At 32.0% G+C, this 6,404-nt stretch overlaps 1 long non-coding RNA gene across 5 annotated transcripts; it reads left to right on the forward strand.

Annotated features, from left to right (window-relative positions):
• Positions 1-521: 521 nt before the first annotated feature.
• On the forward strand, positions 522-5,247 carry LOC127150286 (uncharacterized). 5 transcript variants are annotated; one of them, XR_007822527.1, is made up of 6 exons: positions 522-840; positions 921-1,713; positions 3,036-3,933; positions 4,190-4,267; positions 4,737-4,847; positions 5,148-5,247. It is a non-coding gene; the product is annotated as an uncharacterized LOC127150286 (long non-coding RNA). The 5 variants fall into 5 exon arrangements; XR_007822526.1 differs by having other exon boundaries at positions 921-984; positions 1,276-1,713; positions 3,036-4,267; XR_007822523.1 differs by having other exon boundaries at positions 921-984; positions 1,661-1,713; positions 3,036-4,267.
• The last annotated feature ends 1,157 nt before the right edge of the window (positions 5,248-6,404 follow it).

Consider the following 6,404-nt stretch of genomic DNA (forward strand, 5'->3'; position numbering starts at 1 on the left):
AATTCTTGACGATTTTAAACCGTCAAGCAATATGAAAGTTTTTCTTGACTGTTATAAACTGTCAAGGATTATCTTCTAAATTCTTGACGTTTTTAAAACGTCAAGATTTATTATAAATCAACATTCTTGACGTTTTTCAAACATCAAATAATATGTAATTATACTTGACATTTTAAAAACGTCAAGAAATATTGATTAAATTCTTGACGTTTTAAAACGTCAAGAATTTTAATGGAAAGGCGGAGATTGAGAAATTTTAAAATTTCTTGACATTTTTAAAACGTCAAGTAAGAGAATTTTACTTGACGTTTCAGAAACGTCAAGAATTACTAAATTAATTGAAAAAAATAAAAAATAATTTCTTTTTTTTTTTAAAAAAAAATCTAAATTCTTTTAACTTTTTAAATAAAAAACTAACTTCATTTTTTTTAAAAAAATTAAACCCCCAATTTTCCCTTTCTTCCAATCTAAACCCTCAATTTTCTCTTCTCTTTGTCTTCGTTGTTTGCGGTCGCCCTAAATCTCTCACATGAACCTTCTCTTCGTCTTCTCTTGGTCGCCCTCTATCGTTTTCGTCGGTTTGCACCCCACCGTTTACCTAGTCGTCAACATTTAGATTCACCATCGTTCTCCCTTCGTCGGTGTTCGTGCAATCAATGCCTATCGCGCGAGGTCGTTCTATTTCGCGTTTCTTCCAGTTGTCGTTGCGCCCAAACTCGCACCTTTCATTTTTATCAAATTTAGTTTTCGTTCCTCCAAGCCCCACCCACCCTCATTCGATCCTCTCTTCCAATCAATCTCTCCCCACATTCACTCTTCGATGATTTCATTCCGCACAAGGTCAGAAAAATTCCTCCCTTGGTTTTCGTTCAAACTAAAGTCTCCAACCTCTCTTGTTTTTGTTCTCATCTTGCTTGCAGGTTTTCGTTCGTGTCGAAGCCGGTTGCCTATAAATGAAGCGTAATGGTGTGTTTCAAGCGAATGGTACGTTTTTGAAATTTCAGCACTCATAATATCTTCCTCTTTTTTAAAGCTACAACCGAATAACACTGTCGTTTGTCGGGGTATGGATAGTATCGGAGATCACTACTTGAATTCCTTAGGGACCGACATTTTCATTGGAGAAGACCTAGACTGGTCTTTACCATTTCTCTATTTCTCTGTTTCTCTCTCTTTTGAAAATGTTGATGATGTGTGTTATGTAATGAGAGATGTAGAGATTTTTTCTTTTTTTTTCTTTAACTGGAATTTGACGTTGGTGTGCTTTTGTTGAAGACAATTGAGGATTCAAAAAGCCGCTTTCTGGTTATTATGATTCCAGTTCGCCGGATGGATCAGCTGCTTCAAACAATATAATATAGAAAAGGAATAGAAGGAGGAAGGTTAACGATGGGGGAAAGCTCTCTTAATTGATAATTTTTGTTTCTAATTTGATTTAACTCAATTTGCAGAACTACTTACAAAGGGTGATGAGGTAGCAGTAAAGTTTCACTCTTATGATAATTTTTTTTTTGTTTATAAGAAGTAGCGAGGAAGTGTGTTTTAAGAATGAAATGTCTGAAAATGAAGGTTGTTCATCCGTTGTATTTTTTTTGCGCACATGTTTCAACATTTCATCAGTTACTGCTTGGTTATATAATTATGATCTTATTGTTTCAAGGTTATTGTGGAGAAGGCAGAGAGAAGTGACATCCCTAGCATTGATAAGAAGAAGTAAGAATTACCAACATTCATTTTGTAGTTGTCTGTTGTATTTATCTTTTCTTTTTTGTTATATCAAGTCGGAGTAAACTTTAAAGAAGTATCTTTTGGGGAAGTATTCTGTGTTCAACTCGTTTTCATCAAAGGAAACATAGCTACTGGTAGCTGATAATTGAATTTTCTTGCTTCTATGTTAGAATGTATGTTCAATGATTGACTGCTTTTTATTAGTTTCTTTCTTTTTGTCTTTTGATTGATATTCAATGAGCTGAATATGCCAGCGCGCACATACACTGCAGCCTTACTGGAATGCTCTTTTTCATCTCTTTGAAAATGGCCTTATTTAACTTTTAAAATTATTTTCCTGTTTTCTTCACATAGTTCTGTTGTCTATTTGCTTTATGCATACAATTTCCATAGTTCAAGTTATGTACTTTTTCTTGTGTATAAAAGTGAAGGTAGAAAACATGATTATTGAAAATGTTTTTTTTCATCTTGTCTTATGTTCTTCTTTTCCACTTTTGTGGTATGAATTTTTCTTCAAATTAACACAATAATGTTCATTACAGATTAGGTAGATTTTATTTTCTCATCATTGCCACATTCTATTAGTCAAGAATACCACGTTCTATTGCTATGTGGTAATATTTACTTAAGTTGTTAATGGTCATAAGTTGAATATAAAGTTTCATATTGATTTAAAAGAATGTACAGGGGTAAATGCATAGTTATGTTCTGTGTAAGTTTAATATCAACTTCATTTTATTTTAACTTGGAATTGGAAGAAGAACTAGAAGGGCTTTGACATAGATGTGAAGAAGTTGGAATAATTGGATTATTTTGACTTGGAACTGTGTATGATTTCAAAAAAATTTTGAAGGACTGAAACACACTTGAAAGAAGAAGTTCGCCAGGATATTAGACAAGTATGTTTGTACGATGCTCTACTGATTGTTTATTAATAGTATTACATTTTGTAAAGTATATATTGTGATGGGGTTTGATTACTACTTTGCCATGTTTTATCCATCTTTTACTTTATTTTACATGGCAAATAAAGGATGAAATACTAGTCATAAAAGATTTATTTTTAAAATTTTTTATTTAATTTTATGGGGAGAGAGAGAGCCTAGAAGGTGTTTGATAAAACGTGTGAATAGAGAAAAAGGTGAAAAATAGTGAAGAACAAGGCTTGGTTATTGCCGTTGTGCTCCACACTCTTCAATAGTATCAGATGGTACAGTTTACTTATTCCTAGGGAATTATATTGATTAGTATCAGATGGACGCATTTTGCTGTGTCTTGAATTTTCTTTAAGAAACTGCTATAAACAGGGTTGATTTTCATTCTTATGAATCAATTTAATACAAGAGTGCGAATGGAGGTTGCTGGTCATGGATTTATCCCAAATACCATGAACGAGATGAATGAACAAGAGGCTGCTTTGCCATGCGCTCAAACAAAGTAAAAAGCAGAAGCCATAGGTATATAAGGTTATGGAAATGAAGACATTGATTTTACAGCATTTGTAAATTCCCTTTCAGTTTCTCAACGAAAATGCTTCCTTTTTTTGTTTTTGTTTGTCTTTTTTTGGTTCTTTAATATATATGTATGCCCTGTGCCCTCCAAGGTTTCTCTTCTTTAAGCTAATTGATAGAATGAATCTCCTTTTTCAACTAATATTTTATTTTGTATTTTTTTCCTTTATCATTTTGATGGCTAAGAACTGTTCTGATGCTTTGTTTACAAAAGTGGTTCGATCCAATCAAGCTATGCCTTTAGATTCAAATTTTACTTATTTTTGGTGCAACCAATGTGATGCTGAGAATTTTAAAGGCCAAAATTTGATTACTTTTGTTAATAATATTGCTAAAATAGCATTATGAATCGATGAATCTTCGACCTTTAAAAGCATTACTAATTTCTTAATAAGAATGTCCAGTTGAGGTCTATGATTAGCATCTTTTTTATCCTAATTATTCTAAAAGAAACTACACCTGAAAAGAGTACAGAAACTAGTTTATCATCTAAATTAATTTTTGAACTTGGAAATTTATTCCATCTAAGTTTTTAACTTTTCATAGTAGGATACTTTAATGTCCAGAAGGTGTCCATGTCTTGGAGCTATATCCTAAAGAAGTAAAGTATAAAAGTTTTAGAAAAGATGTCAACACTCAACATACCTTAACTTGTGATAAAGCATTCTCGATCCAAAATAAGGTCGTTGATAATGTAAGTACTTTCCATATTGTTAAATTTTTTGTATTACACTTTCTTATGATTATTGAATATATGTGGCCCTATCTTGATAAGGTTTATCTGTTTCATCAGCAATATCCATTCTTAAGTCATTCTATCAACTTTTTTGTTGGTTAACTATGTTAACTCCGCCTGTCATGCTGCATCTGTTCAGAATTTTTTTTTGTTTTTTTCTTGACACAGGCAATATGCAAAACAACAAGAAATATTACCTAACCTATAATTGCAGAGCAAATTCCCAAATTTAAGATTGATTCTGTTGAATTTGAAGCACTCACACTGGGGTCCTTGCCGCCAACATTTCAAGGTACTAATGTGATTCAACTCTTCTTAGTTCAATATAAGGCATGGTTATAGTATAGTAAACCTCTATAAGGCATGTTGAAATCTGGAATCACTTTTTTGTTGTGTCCACTTGAGATTATGTTGAAAATGAATAATTGAAAAACAAGCAAAGTTGATATTAGTTAGATTCCATCTGAATACCATTGAAAATCTCTAGATTACTCTACAAAGTTCATTCACAGAGAGTATAGCCATTGATGTGATTTAAAGGATTTTTTTTTCCCTTTTGATCTTTTGATTATTATGAATTTCAACCTTCGATTCTTAATTATCTTTTTTGTATTTTCAGTTCCTTTGATGTTTATGCTTTGTTGCTTTGGATGTTTCTTTAGCTTGTTTTTCTTTTGATGTTTAATTTGGGCCTCAAGAAATTAGTACGAACTATGTTGTAGAATTGTTCATTTACTTGAGTTGGTGATTTTCTAATGCAGAATTACAAAAGAAATGCATATACAAAAGTAGACTTGCAATGCACGAATGCATATACAAAAGAGTTTGAGAGTTGCTTCCCTTCTGATGCAAATATCAATAATGTTGCGAAGGTATTTTAGATTTTATTTGTCTTTGTCTTGAATTAAGGACTATTTTTGTGGTTAGTTTCTGACGGGCACCGTTTGGTCTATTAAAAAACAATGTAAAGTATTAATGATCAGCTATGTTGATGATTCTGGTGGTTTGGAAGCAACTCTAGGCATTAAATTCATTATGGTTGTTGGAGAATAGAAACTGTGATTTTATTTGTGTAGTATGATTAGCTTACTCTTAATAGTTGTTAGTTGATTTCTTTAACTGAATAAGTTTTGAACATACTTTGTTGTTGTGATGTTATCTACTTCTTGTAGATTGGCTCTACTGTTGGTAGTACTTATTTTAGCTCATGAATTGGAGGTAGTAGAGGATGCAGAATTCAAGTTTATTTGAAGCCAAGTTTCATTCAAGGTCATTGAGTTTGGTTGATAAAAGTAATGTTTTTTATATGAAAATATCGAACAAATATGTAAAGTTTTCGAAATGTTGATACATATATGGTAAAATGTTAATATATGCTAAAGTTTTGGAATTTTTCTAGTGCATATTTATGTTTGAGTTTTAAAACTATATTTGATGTATATTTGTCGTTTATATGTAGTTGAGTTCTTGGACCAATGGGAGCACAATACAGGAACAATAATATAAATAAATTACAATTAAAAAAATGAAAAATTGCTTGACGGTTCTGAAATGTCATGAACAATAAATGTCTTGACGGTTCGCAAATGTCATAAACAACAAATTTATAGCTGGTGGTTTCAAGATGAAGTAGGTAAGAGCCTACCATGGTCTTTTGTAAACATTTTCGGAATCACCATCACAGTATGTTTTGTCAAATCTACCATCCATTTCTTTCCATCTACATCTTGCACATTTTTTTCTTCTTCTTTTCGATCTTATTGTTATTCTTTGAGATAGCAACATCTTGAAGCACAGTTTAAGGGAAACATTCGAGAGGAAAACATTGGAAACCCTAAACCTATTGGTTTGAGAGCTCAGGTTTATAAAGAATACGAATGATCCAAAAATGAAGAGTTTTTCTTCCACTAGCCCTAAACTCTACATATGGCCGCCACGTGGCCTTAATGCCCTTATAACTGAAATCACATTCATTAATTATACGATAAGGGTAAATAATCGATTAAACGATCATGTAGTTATGTCAAAGGATCTTAAATGAGAATTAATTGATTATTTATAGCACGCAAACTCTTCCCATGGTCTCCACGTGGCTTTAAACATTTGTGCTACTGTAAAGGAAAATGAAGATGAAGGGATGAAAAATGAAGCGTCTTTTTGCATTGTACTCACTGACAGGTTAATAAATGCGGGTTTTGACCATTTTTACCCACAAACCCTAAAACTCTACACATAATCGCCACATGGCCAAAATACACTAATTTTATAATTGAAATCACATTTTTAATTACACTATAAGTTTAAACGATTGATTAAGATCACACAATAATGTAGACGGTTCTGTAATCAAAATGACATCTGATTGAAATGCAAACAATCCAGTTATACGTTTTACGTGATGCTAATATATGCTAAACTATTGTGTACTT

This window comes from Cucumis melo, chromosome 7 (assembly GCF_025177605.1).
Source record: "Cucumis melo cultivar AY chromosome 7, USDA_Cmelo_AY_1.0, whole genome shotgun sequence".
NCBI lineage: Eukaryota > Viridiplantae > Streptophyta > Magnoliopsida > Cucurbitales > Cucurbitaceae > Cucumis > Cucumis melo.